Source organism: Eretmochelys imbricata, chromosome 7 (assembly GCF_965152235.1).
Source record: "Eretmochelys imbricata isolate rEreImb1 chromosome 7, rEreImb1.hap1, whole genome shotgun sequence".
In the NCBI taxonomy this organism is placed as follows: Eukaryota; Metazoa; Chordata; order Testudines; family Cheloniidae; genus Eretmochelys; species Eretmochelys imbricata.
In genome coordinates, this window is record NC_135578.1 from 68,354,757 (window position 1) to 68,378,283 (window position 23,527).

A 23,527-nucleotide genomic window follows, 5' to 3' on the forward strand; every position below is an offset into this window, starting at 1 on the left:
ACGGCGAGCCCAGAGGTGGCAGGGCTATGAACTGCCAAGCTTAGAGGTGCTGAGACTCAGCCATGGCACAAATTAAGCACTGTGCAAACCTCTATACTTAACAAAGAGTGCTACTGATTGTAATCTGGTGCAACAATCAGCTAATAGTGAAAGTTTGCTGGCAGAGAACTTACATCAAATTGACCAGTACAACAATGAAAATAGTTGAAGAACATTACACACGAATGAAAAACATTACACGTGTTGATTAAGTGTAGAAAGAAACAGGGTGATATCTGAGAATTAGTATGTGATCCTACAATTAAACTTTGTAGCCTTCAATCAATTTTACTTGTGCTTAGCTTTTTGCAATCAGTGGGACTATTTAAGCACCTAAATTTAGCCATGTTCATAAATATTCAGGATGGGGCCTCATTTACCTTTAATTCCTTGTTTGCCAGGGACAGGCTGGAGCATCTCCACCCTGTCTCACTGTATTTACACTTAAGTGTTGGAAAATAGATTTGTTTCCCAAATTCAAGAAGAGGGACAATTTTCTGGCTGTCAAAACACATCCAGAGCTGGTGTATTAATAATCAATTAGTTACCATGAGTTAATGCCATAAAACTCAGGGGGAAAAAACAATGCCTTGATGTCCGAGCTGTAGATGGGTGATAGATTAAATGGTGGATTTTTAAATGCCTTTAATTTCCTTTTCCCCTACATGCAGTGCTTAGGTTTGCTCAATTGCTGTGACAGCTCATTAGGCATGAGCAGTTAATTGCTGTGGGAGGCTTGGTTCTGAAGCACCCAAAGTGTTCAGGGAAGAAAGATCACAATGGATTAAGATGGCCATAAGTCACCCTAGACCAGTAAGATAAAATTAAAGTCCCAAAGTCTTCCATTGCTCGTGAGGTTAACATCAAATGATACCACAGCACCTCAATTCCTCTCCCATACAATTTGTTCTCCACAACAGACTTCCACTTCCTCCTCCTTTTTGCTGTCTTCATTTAACCTCTGATTACTTTTGTCGTGTCCCTGGTTCCTTCCAGCTTGATCTATCTTCTGGGGTGTCCCATTCTTTTATCTGTGGTGGGGCTAGAAAGCTCTGCCTGTTGTTACTTCCTACCCTCAACCCCCAGGGAAGTTTTCCTGGGGACTGGTTGCCTACCCTACCATGCCCACCTTCATATTCCAAAGGTTCCCATGTTTTTTGCTAGTGTAAATGCTATTTTTCCTCATTGTGGAACCAATGTACTGCTGACTGTACCATACTGCTTAGGGATGTCTATCCTGGGGCAGCTCTTGTGGATGTAGAACTGTCCATCTCACCATCAGAAGCTCCACAGCACAGCTATGTTCTGTATCACACTGATGATGGAGGGCCCCTTCTTCTGCAGTGTCTCAAAAATGGGGAGGAGAGGGAGTTACTGTTGCCAAGACCAGTGTTGACTTGAACTGCTACTGTATTCCAAGTTATGCCACCCTGAGTGGAGAGCTTGCTGCATGCAATGCCTGTTCCCTAACTCATTACCTCCTCTGGCAAGCCATGACCTCTTCCTATGTGGAGCTCAGTGTACATGTTTAGTCCAGAGACAGGCTAATGTTGGGGTCTGATGCTGCCCTGTAGCTGCCTTCACTCAATGGTGTGGCACCTTGGAGGCAATTGCCTGGCATTTCTTCCATTGAGTTCCAAAATAGGCTGCAGAGGGCAGCCTACAGGTCCCAGAGGACAACTCATCACTCAAGTTGCTCCACTTTCTTTACTTCCATCTCGTCTCTTACCTTTAATCCCCCTTCTCTTTTCTTTGTTCTCTTTTGTGTCTCTTTATTCTTTTCTCCTCATTTCCTTATTGATCCTTTCCAGCTCCTCTACCTGCCCCTCTTAGCCCTGGTCTACACTAGGAGTTGAGGTCGAATTTAGCAGCATTAAATCAATTTAACCCTGCACCCATCCACACGACGAATCCCCTTTTTTGACTTAAAGGGCTCTTAAAATCGATTTCCTTACTCCACCCCAGACAAGGGGATTAGCACTGAAATCGGCCTTGCCCGGTTGAATTTGGGGTACTGTGGATGCAATTAGATGGTATTGGCCTCCGGGAGCTATCCCAGAGTGCTCCATTTTGACCGCTCTGGACAGCACTCTCAACTCAGATGCATTGGCCAGGTAGACAGGAAAAGGCCCGTGAACTTTTGAATTTCATTTCCTGTTTGGCCAGCCTGGCAAGCTGCAGGTGAGTGCAGAGCTCATCAGCAGAGGTAACCATGCAGAGCTCATCAGCAGAGGTGACCATGATAGAGTCCCAGAATCGCAAAAGAGCTCCAGCATGGACCAAACGGGAGGTACAGGATCTGATCGCTGTATGGGGAGAGGAATTCGTGCTATCAGAACTCTGTTCCAGTTTTCAAAATGCCAAAACATTTGTCAAAATCTCCCAGGGCATGAAGGACAGAGGCCATAACAGGGACTCGAAGCAGTGCCGCATGAAATTTAAGGAGCTGAGGCAAGCCTACCAGAGAGGCAAATGGCTGTTCTGGGTCAAAGCCCCAAACATGCTGCTTCTATGATGAGCTGCATGCCATTTTAGGGGGTTCAGCCACCACTACCCCAACCATGTTGTTTGACTCCTTCTGTGGAGATGGAGGCAACATGGGGAAGTGGGTTTTGGGGATGAGGAAGATAGCTCACAACGAGCAAGTGAAGAAACCGGTTTTTCTGACAGCCAGAACTGTTTCTCACCCTGGACCTGGAGCCAGTACCCCCCGAACCCACCCAAGGCTGCCTCCCGGACCTGCCAGGCGGAGAAGGAACCTCTGGTGAGTGTACCTTTTTAAATAGTATACATGGTTTAAAAGCAAGTATGTGTAATGATTAATTTGCCCTGGCATTCGCGGCCAGTACAGCTACTGGAAAAGTCTGTTAACGTGTCTGGGGATGGAGCAGAAATCCTCCAGGGACATCTCCATAAAGCTTTCCTGGATGTACTCCCAAAGCCTTTGCAAAAGGTTTCTGGGGAGGGCAGCCTTATTCCGTCCACCATGGTATGACACTTTACCACGCCAGGCCAATAGCACGTAGTCGGGAATCATTGCAGAACAAAGCATTGCAGTGTATGTTTGCTGGCGTTCAAACAACATCCGTTCTTTATCTCTCTGTGTTATCCTCAGGAGAGTGATATCATTCATGGTTACCTGGTTGAAATAGGGTGCCTTTCTAAAGGGGACATTCAGAGGTGGCGTTCCTGCTGGGCTGAGGTGGCGGACTGAAGAGAGTAAGTGGCAGGCTGAAGAGAGGGCTGAAGCTGAAAGGTGGCGGCAGCTTGATGAGAGGAGGCAGGATTCAGTGCTGAGGCTGCTGGAGGATCAAACTAATATGCTCCAGCATATGATTGAGCTGCAGGAAAGGCAGCAGGAGCACAGACCACTGCTACAGCCCCTGTGTAACCAACTGCCCTCCTCCCCAAGTTTCATAGCCTCCTCACCCAGACGCCCAAGAACGCAGTGTGGGGGCCTCCGGCCACCCAGCCACTCCACCCCAGAGGATTGCCCAAGTAACAGAAGGCTGGCATTCGATAAGTTTTAAAGTGCTGTGTGGCCTTGTCTTTCCCTCCTCCACCACCCCTCCTGGGCTACCTTGGCAGTTATCCCCTTATTTGTGTGATGAATTAATAAAGAATGCATGAATGTGAAGCAACAATGACTTTATTGCCTCTGCAAGCGGTGATCGAAGGAAGGAGGGGAGGATGGTTAGCGTACAGGGAAGTAGAGTGAACCAAGTGTGGGGGGTGTTCATCAAGGAAAAACAAACAGAACTTTCACACCATAGCCTGGCCAGTCATGAAACTGGTTTTCAAAGCTTCTCTGATGCGCAGCGCGCCCTCCTCTGCTCTTCTAACCGCCCTGGTGTCTGGCTGCGCATAACCAGCGGCCAGATGATTTGCCTCAACCTCCCACCCCACCATAAACGTCTCCCCTTTACTCTCACAGATATTGTGGAGCGCACAGCAAGCAGTAATAACAGTGGGAATATTGGTTTCGCTGAGGTCTAACCGAATCAGTAAACTGCGCCAGCGTGCTTTTAAACGTCCAAGTGCACATTCTACCACCATTCTGCACTTGCTCAGCCTATAGTTGAACAGCTCCTGACTATTGTCCAGGCTGCCTGTGTATGGCTTCGTGAGCCATGGCATTAAGGGGTAGGCTGGGTCCCCAAGGATAACTATAGGCATTTCAATATCCCCAAGTGTTATTTTCTGGTCTGGAAAGTAAGTCCCTTGCTGCAGCTTTTCAGACAGACCAGAGTTCCTGTTGGTGAAACGTCCCTTGTGATCCACCAATGCTTTCAGCACTATTGAAAAGTACGCCTTGCAGTTTATGTACTCGCAGGCTTGGTGCTCTGGTGCCAAGATAGGGATATGGGTTCCGTCTATAGCCCCACCACAGTTAGGGAATCCCATTGCAGCAAAGCCATCCACTATGACCCGCATATTTCCCAGGGTCACTACCTTGATATCAGCAGATCTTTGATTGCGTTGGCTACTTGCATCACAGCAGCCCCCACAGTAGATTTGCCCATTCCAAATTGATTCCTGGTAGCTGTCTGGCGTTGCAAGCTTCCACAGGGCTATTGCCATTCACTTCTCAACCGTGAGGGCTACTCTCAGCTTGGTATTCTTGCGCCTCAGGGCAGGGGAAAGCAAGTCACAAAGTTCCATGAAAGTGCCCTTACGCATGCGAAAGTGTCACAGCCACTGGGAATTGTCCCAGACCTTCAACACTGTGCGGTTCCACCAGTCTGTGCTTGTTTCCCGGGCCCAGAATCGGTGTTCCACGGCATGAACCTGCCCCATTAGCACCATGATGTCCACATTGCTAGGGCCTGTGCTTTGAGAAAAGTCTGTGTCCATGTCCTCATCACTCTCGTCACCATGCTGACGTCGCCTACTCGCCCGGTTTCGCTTTGCCAGGTTCTGGTGCTGCGTATACTGCTGGATAATGCACATGGTGTTTAATGTGCTCCTAATTGCCAAAGTGATCTGAGTGGGCTCCTTGCTTGCCGTGGTATGGCGTCTGCACAGAAAAAAGGCGTGGAATGACTGTCTGCCATTGCTCTGACGGAGGGAGGGGTGACTGACAACATGGCTTACAGGGAATTAAAATCAACAAAAGGGGTGGCTTTACATCAAGGAGAAACAAAAACAACTGTCACACAGAATGGCCCCCTCAAGGATTGAACTCAAAACCCTGGGTTTAGCAGGCCAATGCTCAACCCAATGTTCAATCCACTGAGCTCTCCCTCCCCCGGGTATTTCAGGCAGGACTGAATCTCCATTAAACTTTTCAAGGTGCCCCTGACAGACCTCACCGAAACAATTGTCGGCCGTTGATTTCACGGTGGGAGGGAGGGGGGAGTAAATGAATACAAAACAAATCTGGTGTATTTCTTGTTTTGATCCACTCCATCTATCTTTTACATCTTTGGCTGGCAGCAGGTGATGCAGTCGGACTGCTAGCCATCCTCATCTCCTGGCTGCTCGGCAGAAGACGGTGCAATAGGACTACTAGCCATCCTCATCTCCTGGCTGCTCACCAGAAGACAGTACAATAGGACTGCCAGCAGGACTAAAGAGAGTGACCTGGTCGAATCACTCCTATTTTAGTCCCTGCACCCATGTCTGCCCAGGCGCTCCTGACCGACCTTACTGAGGCAGCCAGGAGCACCTCGGACATGACAACGATGGTTATAAGGCCTATTGCACCATCTGCTGCCACAAAGCAATGGGTTGCTGCTGTGAAGCAATGTAGTACCGCGTCTGCCAGTGCCCAGGAGACGTACGATAAAAGTGAGCTGAGCGGGCTCCATGCTTGCCGTGGTATGGCGTCTGCACAGGTAACTGAGGAAAAAAGGTGCAAAACGATTGTCTGCCGTTGCTTTCATGGAGGGAGGGTTGGGAGGGCCTGACGACATGTACCCAGAACCACCCGCGACAATGTTTTTGCCCCATTAGGCATTGGGATCTCAACCCAGAATTCCAGTGGGTGGCAGAGACTGCAGGAACTGTGGGATAGCTACCCACAGTGCAACGCTCCAGAAGTTGATGCTAGCCTCAGTACTACGGAAGCACTCCGCCGAGTTAATGCACTTAGAGCATTTTGTGTGGGGACATTCACAATCGACTATACAAAAACAACTTCTATAAATTCGACCTAATTTCGTAGTGTAGACATACCCTTAGTTCTATTTTCCTTTCCCTACTTTCCTTTGTCCCCTTTCATCCTCACTGGTGCTCATTTTAATCACTGGCAGAAGACGTGCTGCAGACTGATCTTGCAGTAAGGAGCACAGAGAAAGCTCGGAACGCAGCCTGGTTTTTTTCCTCTGCATGGTTAATCCTCCTATAGAAATGTACAGGGATATTACTCTCTCCTGGTCTCACTCTCTCTCCTACTTCACAAAAAGCAGCTTTTCATTTTTTGCATCCTTTGCAGTACATAGGTGTTTGGCTGCAGGAAACTTTAAACGCTCTTTGTCAGAAGGCACACAAAGCGGATTTGTGCATTTACATTTTGAGATGAGGCACTGGTGAACTTTTCATTAATACAACAGCTTAAAGTTGTGGGTCTTTTCCCTCCAATTATGGTCTCCATGAACAATATGTTCAAAGAAATATAAATGATACTGGCAGTAAAATAATTTATAAGAATTCTTATGTCATTGTCATATTTGACTCTTGGCTTCTTTTTTTTTTTTTTCTTTCCCTTTTTTTTTTTTTTTAAAATATATGACCAGTGCAGGTAAGGCCTTTTATAAGGTTGGATTCTAACTTCCATTATATCCCACTTCTTTCAGTCGCTCTTAATTTTCACAAATACATTTTGGGATGAAGTTTTCCAGGTTTGGTGAGAGTGAATTTATTGGAAAGTGTGAGCAAAACTAGTTGAGCCATTTTTATGTGCATGGAGCAGAGGGAAATTATTTTCCCCCATCCAACAATCAGACCACAAATAGGCCTGAAGTAGGTTATGTAAAACAAAACTAAACCAACAATATCCTTTCTCTGTACAAGTTATTGGACTCAATATTAGGAGTAATAGGATGAAATTCTATGGCCTGTGATAGACAGGAGGTCAAACTAGATAATATAATTGTCCTTTCTTGGCATAAAATTTATTAGTATTTCTATTTATTTTTTCCTTCCTCTAATATGAAACTTCATCATGAGCATGAATGCCCAATTTAATTATTTTCAACTCTGAGTTACAAACCCATTCAACAGCACTGAGACTGGGTAATTGTTTTATTACTGATACTGCAATTGTAATAGTCGCTGCAGCAGAGGATGGTAAGCAAAACAATGAGAAACCATGGGTGTAAGCAGTTATCATTATTAAAGCTGTTTCACAAAAGGTAAATGGTTGTTAGGCAAATATTTCAGACTGGAGCTAACTGTATAATTAACTCTTTCTGTGAAAGTAAATTACTTCCCCTCTTTTGGTTTCTCTTGCCAAATCCCTAGCTTTAGGTTTGCTTGGTTTTATGCTCATAGCAGTTTTGGGTTTGGGTTTTTTTTAAATAATACTGTAAGGTAGTGGGTACTCTTCTTAGTTCTTTACACTGTGTGTGGCTTTTGTTACTTTTTTTTTTCTTTCCCCAACTGGGTGTGACTGTTGTTACTAGTGTTTTGCATTGCAGTTGTGCTCCAAAGCCTGGTGATGGGGGTATACAGGTTTTTTGGTGCCCTCTAGTGGGAGTTTTATGGGTTAAGTTCCTTCAGCTCTAGGAGGCAATCCCAGCTGAGAGTCAATTAGTAAAGCTGAGTTTACGTAGGTGTAGTACTATAAAGAGTAGCTGGCAGAGGAGAAAAAGTGGTTTGGAGTGACCAGAAGCCAGGGTGGGAAGCTGCAGGGAATGCAGCTGCAGAACTTCTGCCAAGTTTGTATCATTTTTGCTAAACCAGAGCCCATGAAACAAACCTCAAGCCCCTGAACAGGTTGTTTGTTTAAAGCTGAACCCTGCTCCTGTTCCAGCCTTGACACAAACACAATCAGAGTCAGGGCTCCATTTAGCAGGTGCAGTACCCAGGAGCTGTGCAGCACCATTTAAAGTTGGAGGGGGTGTAGATTCCTGCCCCGATCTTCCTCTTCCTCTCTCAGGTGCCCCCCACCACCTGCAGCTTGACCCTGTGGCCCACGAGACCCTACATCCCCCGCTCCAAGTTTGAGTGAGCGGTGTTGTGACCTGCTGTGTTTTGACCCTGCCCAAAAGTGTCCGGACCATGGCCTGGATGCCAGCCCCCACCCCCCCCACAACTCTGTTGCCTATGGCTTTTCAAACGCCTAGGAAATGCTCTCATTCTCCCTGCTCCGAAGAACTCATAATCTGAGGCATCTCAGTTGTTTAAACTGTTCTCTTTTCAATGTAATTCACTTTGTTTTCCTTTGTTCCTTTAACACTCATGCTGCTGGAACTGATTTCCCACCTCCTTAAAAAGTTTATTTTATTTCAGCATGTGGATGGCTGGTATGAAGGAGGATGAACTATATGAAGGAGGATCTTTATCACTTCCATCTTGGAAGATGGGAAGAAGAATAAGACTGAGACAGCCAATATCAGAATTCTATTGATACCTCTGCCACATACTCCCTGTGTGAACTTGGTAAATCCCAGTGCCTCTGTTTCCCTACCTGTGCAATGGAAAAATATTTACCTAATTCCCATGGGTGTTCTGATGCTAAATTAACTATTGCATTGAGATTGGATTGAAGGTACCATTTAAGTGGTACAGGTTTTTTTTTCTTACAATGACTTATAGTTACAGTCCATTGCAGGGGTAGTCAGTTATTTTTTGTCAAGCTATAGTCAAGGTCCAGACTCCAGAGAAACATTTTCCAAACTGCAATAATGTAAATGAAAAGATTTCACGGTACATTCAAAATTGGTGGTCTGGATTTGGCCCGCGGTCCACCTATTGACAACCCCTGCTTCATTTTGACCTTTCAAATAATTCCTCTAAATCCTTGATGTTTACTTCCATCCCTTAGTCATCACTCAAGCAAGCCATGAATATTTATCCCTTTTATGCTGCCTAAGTTAGAAGAACATTTGCTGCCCTTCTCTAAATTTCATCCATTTTTTCTGAATTGAATGTACCATTGCTGTTGAGGGGTATTTTGTGAATGGATGATTTCATGTTTCTCTTGTATGGGCAATCGGTTTCATCTGGTTTTGGTATGGTTTTTTCAGAAGCTATCAAAGAGAGAGAAACATTTTAAAGTAATAACAATATTATTGTAAAACCACAGAAATTGGCCAGAGGACTCAAACAGGTGTATTGGATGAAACTCTAGATTGACTAGAGTTTCAGTTGGTGGTGTCCTTTAATACTTTCTTGTAATTCTGCATTATATGTGAGCCCATCCCTTAGAGATTTCAAGTAGCTTGTTGCTACAGATACCAAGCTTCCATACTACTTTCACATTCTCAATAATTTCTGGCTTATTAGTAAGAAGTTGGTTCTGGGCGGTTTCTCCTCTGGTTGGAGTCTTTTTCTGGATGATAAAATTGTCCTGTGTGTGACTTAAAAACTTCTTGGATGATGCATGCTTCAAAGAATTTGTTACCCAAAAGATAACTCTGTAGTTAAAGCCCTGTATGGTGGAGGAGGAGAGAAAGCAGGGACAAAATGCTATGTACTACTTGTATACGTAGAACATAGCTAAAAGCAGATGTTAAGTCTAAGGTCAATTTTAAAATCAGATACATCATCTGTCAGGGGTCTCCTATATGGCCTGGACTCTGTGATCTAATATGTTTCTTCTTCCTCTGCTTGCTCTTAGTTTCTCTCTGTAAATTGTCTCTACTACAGTATTTGTAACTGAATGAAGAGGACACATGTCAGCGATCTTAGTTTCTTTGTCTTTTTGTAAATTAAAACTATAGTTCTGGCAAAACAAACAAATAAAATGCTATTGAATGAAAGTACTTTTCAGTTGATGGTCAAAAGAGGGGTCGGGGGAAAGAGGGTGCGTTTTGTTTTGTTTTTGGTTCTTGAATTGTTCATGCATACCAAGTTTCTCAGCTGAAGATTCTATGACAAACTTGGTAAGAAGGAGGATAAATTATGTTCCGGTGAACTCAATAATTTCCCCCTGCACTAAAAAAGAAGGATGAAATGGGATAGGTTAGAAATTCGACCACCGTTCACTTGGCAGAGGGTCAATATGTGGCATTGTTGACTCAGATACGGGGTTGATGGTCAAAGGGAGGGGCCTAACAACATAATAAAACCAGAAACTATGAATGTTGTTTGAAATTCCTATTTTTAACAAAATTCTGTCTGTCGAATCTGACAGTCTCACGTGGATTGAGGCATAAGGTAACATACCATCTTTGCTATCGAGTACTTGCACTACCTCTTTAATACATGTATCCTTGGATACATAGCACATTCTCACACGATGTCATTATGGCACAGCTGATCGCACCCTTGCCTCTAGGCTGCAAGGTCAAGGGGTCAAATCCCATTTGAATGACAATGCTGAAAATCGGATTTCCAAATTTGCTGAGCATACTAAAATTGAAGGCAGAAGAAAATAATGAGGAACAGCATAATCAGATAAGCAGATTTGGTTCATTTAGTTATTTGGGACAATGGATGGCAAATGCCTTTCAGTGTCAACAAATATTAAAGAATTAGCTTATAAACAAAGAACTAAACCAGGCAATTTGTTTTAAATGACACACGTAACCAGCATAAAGACAATGAAAAGGATCTGGGGACTTTTTTTTTTTAAAAAAAGAATTAAAAACCCTCAGCCCTGTATCCAGTTGAGGTTTTAGAAGGCAGCACCTGCCCCTCTGGAGTTTTAATACAGCAAAAATAGCAATGCATAAAGTGTGGAGACTGGAAACTACATGGGGTGTACTGTGTGTAGCAGTGATCACGATCCTTGTTTGTCTGGTTTGAGGCCTCGTTAGGGAACAGAGACACAGCTGATATTGCTGGTTGACTCCTAGACTTTAGGTTAGAAGGCACCATTGTGATCATCTAGTCTGACCTCCTGCATATTGCAGGCCACAGAACCTCACCCACACCTGAAATAGACCCCTAACCTCTGGCTGAGTTGCTGAAGTCCTCAAATCATGGTTTAAAGATTTCTTTAGAGACTCCACCATCTACACTAGTTTAAACCTGCAAGTGACCTGTGCCCCCAGGGCCTCTGCCAAGCAGACCACAAGGAAAAGTCCTTCTTGACCCCAAATATGGCAATCAGTTAGACCCTGAATATGTGGGCAAGACCCAGGAAAGAATTCTCTGTGGTAACTCAGAGCCTTCCCCACCTAGTGTCCCGTCTTCAGGAGTTGGGGATTTTTGCGACTGACAAGAATTAGAGTGTCCTTGCTGATTGTTTTAGACCAACTTTCAATTAGAGCTTCTTTGGGTGGGGGACCTTGATTTGGAAGTGCTGCCATGGTGTTTCATGGACATCATTGTTCAAGTGCCTCATGCTTCCATATTTCTCTGAAGGCAAGAAATAGAGGGGAAACAGGTGCATCATGGATGTCCTTTGTTGTGGTGCATCATGGGAAACACAGTCTGGCCAGGGAGCCTGGCCCACAGGAGAGAATGGAGGCGAGATGTGGCAAGGATGGACAGAATTTGGTTAGTTTGCTCCTTAGTCTCCCACAAATCGTGGAATAGTACCGTGAGCTATTACTTATCCTTCCGGGCATCCCACACGTAAGGGTTCTTGTTGCCTCCTCCTGTTCATTTAAGTGATGCAACTTCAGGGGTTTAATGTCATCAGTGTACTAATGAATTTTTTCCCCTTTAGCCCAAATTCTGCAGTCTCATCACCCTTCCAGTGTCTGCCCAAGATAGGAATCTGGATGAGAAGGAACATGGCTAAGAGTTAACTTATATAAGTTGGGAGTCATATTCACTGACAGGAGAAGTGTTTTCTGATTTGGGAGGGCTAGTACAATCGCCCTTCTCCTAAGAAGCCATCCGTGGGGTCCCAATGGATAAAATGGATTCAAATGAGCAAGCATGTTGGTTTGGATGGCTTTTCACATTTTCTTTAGTGTGTTTCCACTCTGAAAATGACACAAATGGAATTACTTCAGATTTGTACAACTCTCGCTAAAAGCAGAGTGTATTTAAATGATAATCTGTTAATTAGAGTTGGTCAATTTTTATGTTTTGTTTGAAATTACTCTGCCAAAAATTAAATCAAAAGCTCGCTATTTATCATAAACAAATTTTGCAGAAAAAAATGTTTAATTTTAAAACATTTAGATTTTTTTCAAAGAAAAACTGAAAAGTTTGCAGTAAAAAAAAAGGTTTTGTTTTCAGTTAAACAAGCCCTAACAACTTTTTTTTTTGTTTTTACCAAATTTGTTCTTTAAAAACTGAAAGTTTCAGAGGGCTTTTTATGTTTCCTTGGGAAATTTCAACTAAACAAACCATTTTTTAAAAAAAATGCCCAGGAAAATTATTGGCATTTTTCAAATAGCCCAATGGCAAGATAAGAAAGTGGGACTGAGAGGCACACAAGCTTTTTGCTTTAATTATTTTAAGTACAAGTAACTTTAATTCTGGCATTTCCTAACTTTTGAGTTCTGGTCTTTGCAACCTTAAACATCTCTCTCAATGTTTGTTATGCACATATAATTTGCTTAAGAGTCTGTCAAGCAGAATTATCGAGCTTATATCAGAGTTGAAAAAATAAGGAGGGATATACAGTAGTATTCTTATTTAAAATACAGCATTTAGTTTAACATCTGTCTGGCTGACAGCCATGCATGGTAGGGGATCAGGAATGGTCATACATATGCCATATTTTTATACATCAAGGATCCTCATAGTAACCAAGAGTTAAATACAAATGGCAGCTAGAAAGGAGTGAATCCCATTGTAGGTATCCCCATTAGGGCTGTCAATTAATCGCAGTTAACTCACGGTTAACTCAAAAAAACTAATCACAATTTAAAAAATGTATCGCGATTAATCATCTTGTTAAACAATATAATACCAATTGAAATTTATTAAATATTTTGGGTGTTTTTCTACATTTTCAAATATATTGATTTCTGTTACAACACAGAATACAAAGTGTACAGTGCTCACTTTATATTATTTTTATTACAAATATTAGCACTGTAAAAATGATAAACAAAAGAAATAGTATTTTTCAATTAACCTCATACAAGTACTATAGTGAAATCTCTTTATCCTGGAAGTGTAACTAATAAATGCAGTTTTTTGTTGCATAACTGCTCTCAAAAACAAAACAATGTAAAACTTTAGAGCCTAAAAGTCCACTCAGTCCGATTTCTTATTCATCCAATCGCTAAGACAAACAAGTTTGTTTACATTTACAGGAGATGCTTCTTCCTGCTTCTTATCTAAAGTGTCACCTGAAAGTGAGAACAGGTGCATGGCACTTTTGTAGTCGTCACTGCAAGGTATTTACATGCCAGATATGCTAAACATTTGTATGCCTCTTCATGCTTCGGCCACCATTCCAGAGGAAATGCTTCCATGCTGACGATGCTCATTAAAAAAGAATGCTTTAATTAAATTTGTGATTGAACTCCTTGGGGGAGAATTTTATGTCTTTGGCTCTGTTTTACCCGCATTCTGCCATATATTTCATGTTATAGAGGTCTCCGATGATGACCCAGGTTCATTTTAAGAACACTTTCACAGTAGATTTGACAAAATGCAATGTAAGATTTCTAAAAATAGCTACAGCACTCGACCCAAGGTTTTAGAATCTGAAGTGCCTTCCAAAATCTGAGAGGGACGAGGTGTGGCGCATGCTTTCAGAAGTCTGAAAAGAATAACACTCAGATGCAGAAACTATAGAACCTGAGCCATCAAAAAAGAAAATCAACCTTCTGCTGGTGGCATCTGACTCAGATAATGAAAATGAACATGCGTCGGTCCACTCTGCTTTTGATTTTTATCGAGCAGAACCCATCATCAGCATGGACGCATGTCCTATGGAATGGTGGTTGAAGATGAAGGGATATATGAATCTTTGGCACATCTGGCACATAAATATCTTGCGACGCCAGCTACAACAGTGCCATGCGAATGTCTGTTCTCACTTTCAGGTGACATTGTAAACAAGAAGCGGGCAGCATTATGTCCTGTAAATTTAACCAAATTTGGTTGTCTGAGCAATTGGCTGAAGTCGGACTGAGTGGACTTCTAAAGTTTTACATTGTTTTATTTTTCAATGCAGTTATTTTTTGTACATAATTCTACATTTGTAAGTTCAACTTTCATGATAAAGAGATGGTACTACAATACTTGTATGAGGTGAATTGAAAAATATGATTCCTTTTGTTTTTTACAGTGCAAATATTCGTAATAAAAATGTATATAAAGTAGGCACTATGCACTTTGTATTCTGTGTTGTAATTGAAATCAATATATTTGAAAATGGAGAAAACATCCAAAAATATTTAAATAAATGGTATTCTATTATTGTTTAACAATGCAATTAATCGAGATTAATTTTTTAATCACGTGATTAATCACGATTAATTTTTAATCGCTTGACAGCCCTAATCCCCATTATACGTAACATTTTATATACTGCTGCATAATGCAGAATTAAAACGCTATCAGAAGAAATGGGATGAAGTAGTGAAGAATGAATTAAATGTTCAGAGGTTAAGATAAATCCTGAAATTGTGAATGTTTACTTGAATCTTACCCAAATGTGCTTGACTCTGTAGAAGTGGGCTGGACAACCTGCAAGAGCAGGTTTTCTTAAGCGAGATTGTGTACATCTTTTGAGCATGATTTTGAAAGTGCTGAGCACCTAAGCTTAAACCAACTTTTTATAAAACCTGTCAGCTTTAATAAAATGTAGCTGTTCAGTTTGGGGTGAAGGTGCAAATCAGCTCTTACTTAATCCAAATTGGATCGCTCATCCCTAATTTCAAATGCATTTGAACCTAAAGATTGCTTTAGTCAAACTGTACCCATCTGAAAATAGAGATTGCTCTCATCAAAGCAAGCTATGTTTAACATTTAATCGTAAGTATTGTATGGACGTTTTGCATGATGATGATGATACATGACTTTCATTCCCATGAAATGGCCTAGACTGAGGTTAGATTTTATCTTTGATGGGGACTAGATATTGTTTAAGGACATTCTGAAACTAAGTCCTGCCCTGGAAGAATCACGTGGGAAGGTAAAATAGGCAAGATGTGATGTCCTTTTTCTTTTTCTTCTAAAAGTAATGTCTATGTACAACTTGTCTTGGGGTTACAAATGCCTTACGATGGCACACGTGCACTGAATTCTACTTGTTGGTATCATTTAGTTCTTGTATGAAGTACCATACAATAAGATGGCAATGATATTGACCATATTCAATGCATAGCGCTTCCTAATGATGCTTGAGTTTCATTTCCATAAGTAGTCACTTGAATCTGTGATTTGTTCGTAATTTGATTAAATAAAATGTGAAAGGAGGAATACAGTATGTGATGCAGAATGGAGGAATGGAATATGGCCCTCATTCTAGGCAAGCCCATGTACAGGAGAGTAGCTGCAATGAAGCAGAGATCTTCCTTATAGATGTCACCTTGGTCTGATCTCTCCAGAGCACTGGAACACAGATGTGCAAAATGTAGGGGTTTTGTTTACCTGTAGCCCCTGATATTTGAATTGATGTTTTGGATTCACATAAACCCAAAACTCTAAGTGTAAATTTGAGCAAAGTAGCTGATTTTATTAGGGTTTGAGTTGCAACTTTATGAAATGTCCACAATTTCTGAAATACGTTTATGGTAGAAATCTATCTCCACACAGGTTATGAACTATGGCAAAACTTTTGGAACACTAGCCTGGGTTTCACATTGGTAACTAAATCATAAACTAGGTGAGATTTAACCTGGTTTTAAGTTTCATTATGAACATTTCATTCTGCTTTAGTTTAGTGGCTCTGGGGCAGTTAAAGTATTTTGCTACCTATCACCTATATGGGATGCCATTTTTATGCCATCTTCCCATACGTTTACTGTCCCTTGGATAGCACAACCTCCAAACAGGATGCAGCCGCTTCAGAAATGCTGAGAGTCTGAAACTGCCTGTAATAACAGTATAACTCTGGAAACCCTTCCTTCCAGAGGCGGCACAGCCAAAAGTAACATCGAACATGAGTTAATGGCTGGCTCCCCAAGCTCCTATCAGAAATGGTTCCACAGCAAAACTCTGGCTGCAAACACTCCAAACTTTGGATCGAGAATCCTACTTTTCTGTCTTTTGCAACTGGCTGAACCAGAACTCCAGATCTGAACAAACTCTCAATTAAGGGAAGTTTCCATTGAAATCCAAACATGGCAGTTTTGGGCCATCCCTAATAATTGTATACAAAGGTGATGGGCACTCCAGAAATACCATAGAGGCACAGGATGCCATCGTGATAGCATTTCTTTACAGAGCAACGCAACTTATTTTAACCTTGTTCTACAGTAACTTACTATCCTTCCAGCTCCCACCAGCAAATAATATACCCAAATGACCAATAAACTGGGTGGAGCTAAATGGCATTTAAAGTGAACACTCACTCTTCTCTAAAAATGGAACAATGCCAGATGTGAACTCTCCGAGAACAAAAGCAGACAACCTCCCATTAGCTTACAAGTCTCAGAATTTGGGTCACACCAATGGTGCATTTTTTTTGGTGAATAATGCATGTTGCAAGAATGAAGCTTCAAAAAATAAAAGACACTCTGTTCTGTTCTAAAGGCAGCTCCTTGCACATGTGCTGAGTCTGCATTGGCTTCCTGCAGTCTGACTCCTGTAATTAGAACAACTGGGTGGACTAGTTAATTATATTAAACCTACTGGTTCACAAGTCTGGAACATCAGCTTTATGGAGGATTTAATTCACTGGGGATGGGACAGCACAATACAAAGGTTTGCATGCATGACTGATGTAACTTGATTTTTTTTCCCCTCTTGTTGCCAAGTTACAAAAAAGTGTTATCTCACTGGATTGTCTACCTTTAAATAGACTAAATTCCCAGCCAAAAGGAGCCATGCTGATTAAAAACTGATCATATACTGATGTCTCTTGGGGGAAAAAATTATGAATAAGATACTTTTTATTCTAGACATTGGCCCAACATGGTCAAATATAGCTCTTCAGTCCCTGGAGACCATGGCATATGCCACCATAGCAAGTGGCTGAGTTTGAGTGAAATAAATAACTACTAATTTATAATTAAACAGCATGAGTATTAAGTCTTTAAAAGCAGTATCATGGTGATCTATCAACCAAACTGTATCTTGGATTGTTTTCTTCTCTGGCCCCATTGAATTAAGAAAGGTGAAATGGCTGTGAAAATCCCTGGCATTTATGAATTTAACTGCCTGTAAGCCCCGCAAGTGATAAAGAATTACCTTAAAGTATAGTTTTGATACACACTGAACATTTTACAGGAAAATCTGATTCCAATAGAAGATACAGTATAATTCCTGCTGAAATATCAAACATATTTTTTGTTTTGCCTGTTCTTGAAGATGGGTACAAAAGGACATTTAAATCACAATTAATTTTGTGATTGCTTTGTACTAGTATGGCATTTGTATGGCCATACTAGTAGGTACAGAAGGGTCTATTAACATCTTTTCCTTAGTGGAGAAAGCTAGAGTTGATTCCAAAAATATATACATTATGTCAAGAATCTATAGGTCTTACTGGCTACCCAAATACTGTATGGTAATCAGCATTAACTGCTGTTTTGTCAGCATCTTAGACGCAACCAATGTAGGACCTGTGGTCATGTCTGTACATAGACTCTTTCATATTAACAATTGTAGGGAAGTTCTCTTGTTTTAAATGCTTTTTTAAAAAAAAAACAAAAAACCTCAGGTAAAAGTCAAATCCTAGCAGGTCTGACTAAACAGAGTATATGAGGCAATGCTGTATATAATACCTTTTAATGGGTGATAAATAAGAGTACATCCAGTCACAATTGAAAGAAGATATTCCACAGAACAGGTAAGAGAAATTAGTGCAAAAGAAGTGTCTTCAGTACAGTTAACCCATAAAGGATCCGAGTGTAAGATTATGGGATTCTGTGTTGTGATACCAGCTAGTCTGCTGTTCTGTTTATGACATGAAAGAAGCATAATGCAGGATTAATTTAATGGTGCCACTTTTTAGAAGTAACCCAGTTGGTAAATGGGGCATTTGGCTTGCTGGGGATGAGGATACACAGGCTAGATGAAAGCTTCAATTAGAGAGCAAAAATGAAGAAGTATGAGCAGCAGTAAAATTACATGCCTCCTCAGAAAATGGAAGAAGGGAATTTCTCCAGGAATTTAAGAATCGGGGGCGGGGGGGATTTTGTCCTAGCCAAAAACAAATAAGTAAAACTCTCCTCCATGCTGCATTTTTTTGATCAACAGCAAAGAAATGTATTGACAAAATTTGTATGCACGCCTACACACACAGAGTACAGTGCTCAGCAGACTTGTTCTGGTGGTTTTAGTAAGTACTAGAGTTTTAAAAATGACTTAAAAAATGAATATAATCTATTTGCATTCAGAAGGCTTGCTGGGGAAAACATGCCAGGGAGATGTTTGGACTATGAAATTTCAACTCATTAAAGTGATGAAACAAATGTTGTGTGGATGAATCTGCAAGGAGTCCATAACAGAATCCTGACACACTAGATTCCCAGAAGTCAAGTACAAAAGCATGCCTGATCATTTAGAAACATTGAGATGCTTCTCATGTGCACTGGGGCAGATGGTGGTGTTATAAAAGTTGCATTAAGGAGGAAAATGCACTTTAAATGCTGTATTTCCACCGGCTTTCTATTCAGTGAATGCAGCTTAGAATGGCATACTCAGGGTTAACACCAGGAAGGCACGCTGGTGGCATGTACTGCCAGGTGTTAAAACACCCACTGAATTAGCTCCAGTCCCAGCCTCTGTACAGAGCTTGGCACCTCTTCAAACTCAGCGGTATAATATCATAAAAGACGTGTTAATCTCTTACCTTGATCAGATCCAGTGTAGCTTTTTGGTTGTTCTCCGTCCACTACCAGAAAAAGAGAAATTAATGCCAGATCCCAGTGAGTCATCCTAAATGACAGAGTAGGCTCACTCTTTGCACAGGCTGCTTGCTGCCTCTGCTGTGTGACAGCTGCCGGCTGGCTTTGGAACAAGAGTGTCCCATTCTGCTGCCTACTGCAGGGGGAGTTTGAGGAGAGAGAGAGAGAGAGAGAGTAAAACAGGAGGGTGAGAGAGAAAGTAAAAGAGAGAAAAAGACAGACAGGAATATACCATGTAGATGTTCTCTCCCCCACTCTGCTTGGTGCACAGACATATGAGGTGCTGTTTAAAAGTTACTTTTTAATATGTGATGCAGCCTCTGATTTAAAAACCTCCCCAGTTTTGCCCTTTAAAAAAAATCTATGCACAGAGCAACTTCTGAATGTTTCAGTGATTCCAGTTTCTGTGTGTGTCAGTGGAATGGTTTAGATGCTATACAAAGAGTATGTCAAGTAGCAGCAGATCTGACTTGTGTATGTGTGAAAGGTGGCGTGTAACTGAAGCTTTTGGCTGTTATATAGAGTCCCTGCATTCATAGGGTGGCAGACTAGTGGAGGTGCTGTGATGATTCTGGGATCCGAAGAGTGGGCAAAAAGAAATCATTACATAATCACAAGCCATGCTGGAGGGGGGGTCCCAGGATCACATATGTAAAAATTCTGCCTTCAAATGGAAGTGAAGGTTGGGATGATTTCCCAGCCTCTGCTTGTACGCCTGGATATTGCTAAATCATCAATTCCAGAGATGTGACTTATCCTTGGGGATCATAAAAATACCTCCAAGGAGCAAATATTTTGCCTTTGGGATAGACCAGATTGCACCAAATGGCAAGCATTTTCCTAGGGAAGGATATGCTTAGACACTACTCACAGCTACCTTTCAAAATACAAATAGAACATTGTATTCTACTGTCAAACTCCGTTTGTTTTTTCTTCAGAAAGAAGAATAAATATTTCCAGGGCGGCTTAATGGAAGTTTGTGGTTACGGAGAGAGTGGTTCTGTCATTGGGCAGAGGGAGTGACAGAGGGGTAGAAATGAATGGGTTCCCACCGCATGTGCTGCTGTCACACGCTAAGTGGGAAAGATGGGGGGTGGGGAGGTGGGGGGCTTTGTTGAAAACACTGGCAGTACATCCCTGCTGATGACCTGGGAGTGTTACCATTCACTGTGTGTTGCTGCTAGAGCTAGGCGAACCTCACTATGTTTAGAAATACCCTATTCTTATCCAGTAGGGTGACCAGATAGAAAGTGTGAAAAATCAGGACTGTGGGGGGGTAATATATAAGGGGAAAAAACAAATATTGGGACTGTCCCTATAAAATCAGGACATCTGGTCACCTTATTATCCAACCCTCTTGGATCTGAAAAATCATGTGGTATTGCATATCTGATGGTACTTGGGACAGGTCACTAAAAAGATAAGAATATAAGAGCGGCCAGACTGGGTCAGACCAAAGGTCCATCTAGCCCAGTATCCCGTCTTCTGACAGTGGCCAGTGCCAGGTGCCTCAGAGGGAATGAACAGAACATGAAATCATCAAGTGATCCGTCCCCTGTGGCCCATTCCCTGCTTCTGGCAAACAGAGGCTAGGGACACCACCCCTGCCTATCCTGGCTAATAACCATAGATGGATCTATCCTCCATGAACTTATCTAGTTCTTTTTTGAACCCCATTATAGTCCTGTCCTTCACAACATCCTCTAGCAAAGAGTTCCACAGACTGACTGTGCATTGTGTGCAAAAATACTTCCTTTTGTTTGTTTTAAATCTGTTGCCTGTTAAAGTCATTTGGTGACCCCTAGTTCTTGTGTTATGAGAAGGAGTAAATAATTCTTCTTTATTTAATTTCTCCACACCTGTCAGGATTTTATAGACCTCTATCATATCCCCCCTTAGTCGTCTCTTTTCTAAGGTGAAAAGTCCCAGTCTTATTAATCTCTTCTCAGATGGAAGCTGTTTGATGCCCCTAATTAATTTTGTTGCCTTTTTCTGAACCTTTTCCAATTCCAGTATATCTTTTTTGAGACCGGGCGACCACATCTGCACGAAGTATTCAAGATGTGGGTGTACCATGATTTTATATAGAGGGCAATATATTTGCTGTCTTATTATCTGTCCCTTTCTTAATGATTCCCAACATTCACTTTTTTTGACTGCCACTGCACATTGAGTGGATGTTTTCAGAGAACTATCCACAATGACTTCAGGATCTCTTTCTTGAGTGGTAACAGCTAATTTAGACCCCATCATTTTATATGAATAGTTCGGATTTTGTTTTCCAAAGTGCATTACTTTGTATTTATCAACAGTGAATTTCATCTGCCATTTTGTTGCCCAATCACCCAGTTTTGAGAGATCCTTTTGTAGCTCTTCACAGTCTGCCTGGGACTTAACTATCTTGAGTAGTTTTGGATCATCTGCAAATTTTGTTTACCCATTTTTCTAGATCACTTATGAATATGTTGAATAAGACTGGTCCCAGTACAGAGCCCTGGGGAACACCACTATTTACCTCTCTCCATTCTGAAAATTGATCATTTATTCCTACCCTTTGTTTCCTATCTTTAACCAGTCCATAAGAGGACCTTCCATGACAGCTTACCTTGCTTAAGAGCCTTTGGTGAGGGACCTTTTCAAAAGCTTTCTGAAAATCTAAGTACACTATATCTCCTGGATCCCCCTTGTCCACATGCTTGTTGACCCCCTCAAAGAATTCTAGTAGATTGGTGAGGCATGATTTCCCTTTACAAAAACCATGTTGACTCGTCCCCAACAAATTATGTTCATCTGTATGTCTGACAATTTTGTTCTTTACTATAGTGCCAGGATCACCTCTAGAGCCCTTTTTAAAAATTGGCATCACATTAGCTATCCTCTTATCATTTGGTACAGAAGCTGATTTAAATGTAGTTTTTTTCAATTTCACATTTGAGTTCCTTTAGAACTCTTGGGTGAATACCATCTTGTCCTGGTGACGTATTACTGTTTAGTTTATCAATTTGTTCCAAAACCTCCTCTAATGACACCTCAATCTGGGACAGTTCCTCAGATTTGTCACCTAAAAAGAATGGCTCAGGATTAGGAATCTCCCTCACATCCTCAGCCATGAATACTGATGCAAAAAATTCATTTAGTTTCTCCACAATGGCCTTATCGTCCTTGAGTGCTCCTTTAGCATCTCGATCGTCCAGTAGCCCCACTGATTATCAGGCTTCCTGCTTCTGATGTACTTAAAAAAAATTTTTTTTGCTATTACTTTTTCAGTCTTTGCCTAACTGTTCTTCAAATTCTTTTTTTGGCCTTCCTAATGATATTTTTACACTTCATTTGCCAGAGTTTACGCTCCTTTCTATTTTCCTCATTAGGATTTAACCTCCACTTTTTTAAAGCATGCCTTTTTGCCTTTTACTTCTTTTACTTTGTTGTTTAGCCACGGTGGCATTTTTTGGTTCTCTTACTATGTTTCTTAATTTGGGGTATATGTTTAAGTTGAGCCTCTATTATGGCGTCTTTAAAAAGTTTCCATGCAGCTTGCAGGGATTTCAGTTTTTGTGCTGTACCTTTTAATTTCTGTTTAACTAACTTCCTCATTTTTGAGTAGTCCCCCTTTCTGAAATTAAATACTACAGTGTTGGGCTGCTGTGGTGTTTTCCCTGCCACAAAAATGTTAAATTTAATTATGTTATGGTCACTATTACGAAGTGGTCCAGCTATATTCACCTCTTGGACCAGATCCTGTGCTCGACTTGTGACTAATTCAAGAATTGCCTCTCCTCTTGCTCTCCAGGACTAGCTGCTCCAAGAAGCAGTCATTTAAGGTGTCAAGAAACTTTATCTCTGCATCCCATCCTGCGGTGACATGTACCCAGTCAATACGGGGATAGTTGAAATCCCCCATTATTATTGAGTTTTTTATTTTAATAGCCTCTCAAATTTCCCTGAGCATTTCACAGTCACTATCACCATCCTGGTCAGGTGGTCGGTAATATATCCCTTGTGATATATTCTTATTATAGCATGGAATTACTGTCCATAGAAATTCTATGGAACAGTTTGGTTCATTTAAGATTTTTACTGAGTTTGATTCTATGCTTTCTTTCACATATAGGGCCACTCCCCCACCAGCATGATCTGTTCTTTCCTTCCGATACAGTAATACCAGGGTACAAAATATATCCCAATGATTATCCTCATTCCACCATGTTTCTGTGATGCCTATTATATCAATATCTTCATTTAATATGAGCCACTTTAGTTTACCCATATTATTATCTAAACTTCTTGCATATGTATATAGGCACTTTAAAAACTTGTCACTTTTTAGCTGTCAGCCAGTACATGATGTAATTGAATGGGACTTTTTTGTTTCATTTGACTGTTTCTCATCAGATCCTACCCATATTTTATCATCTTCCATTCTCTCCTCCTTACCAGGACATATA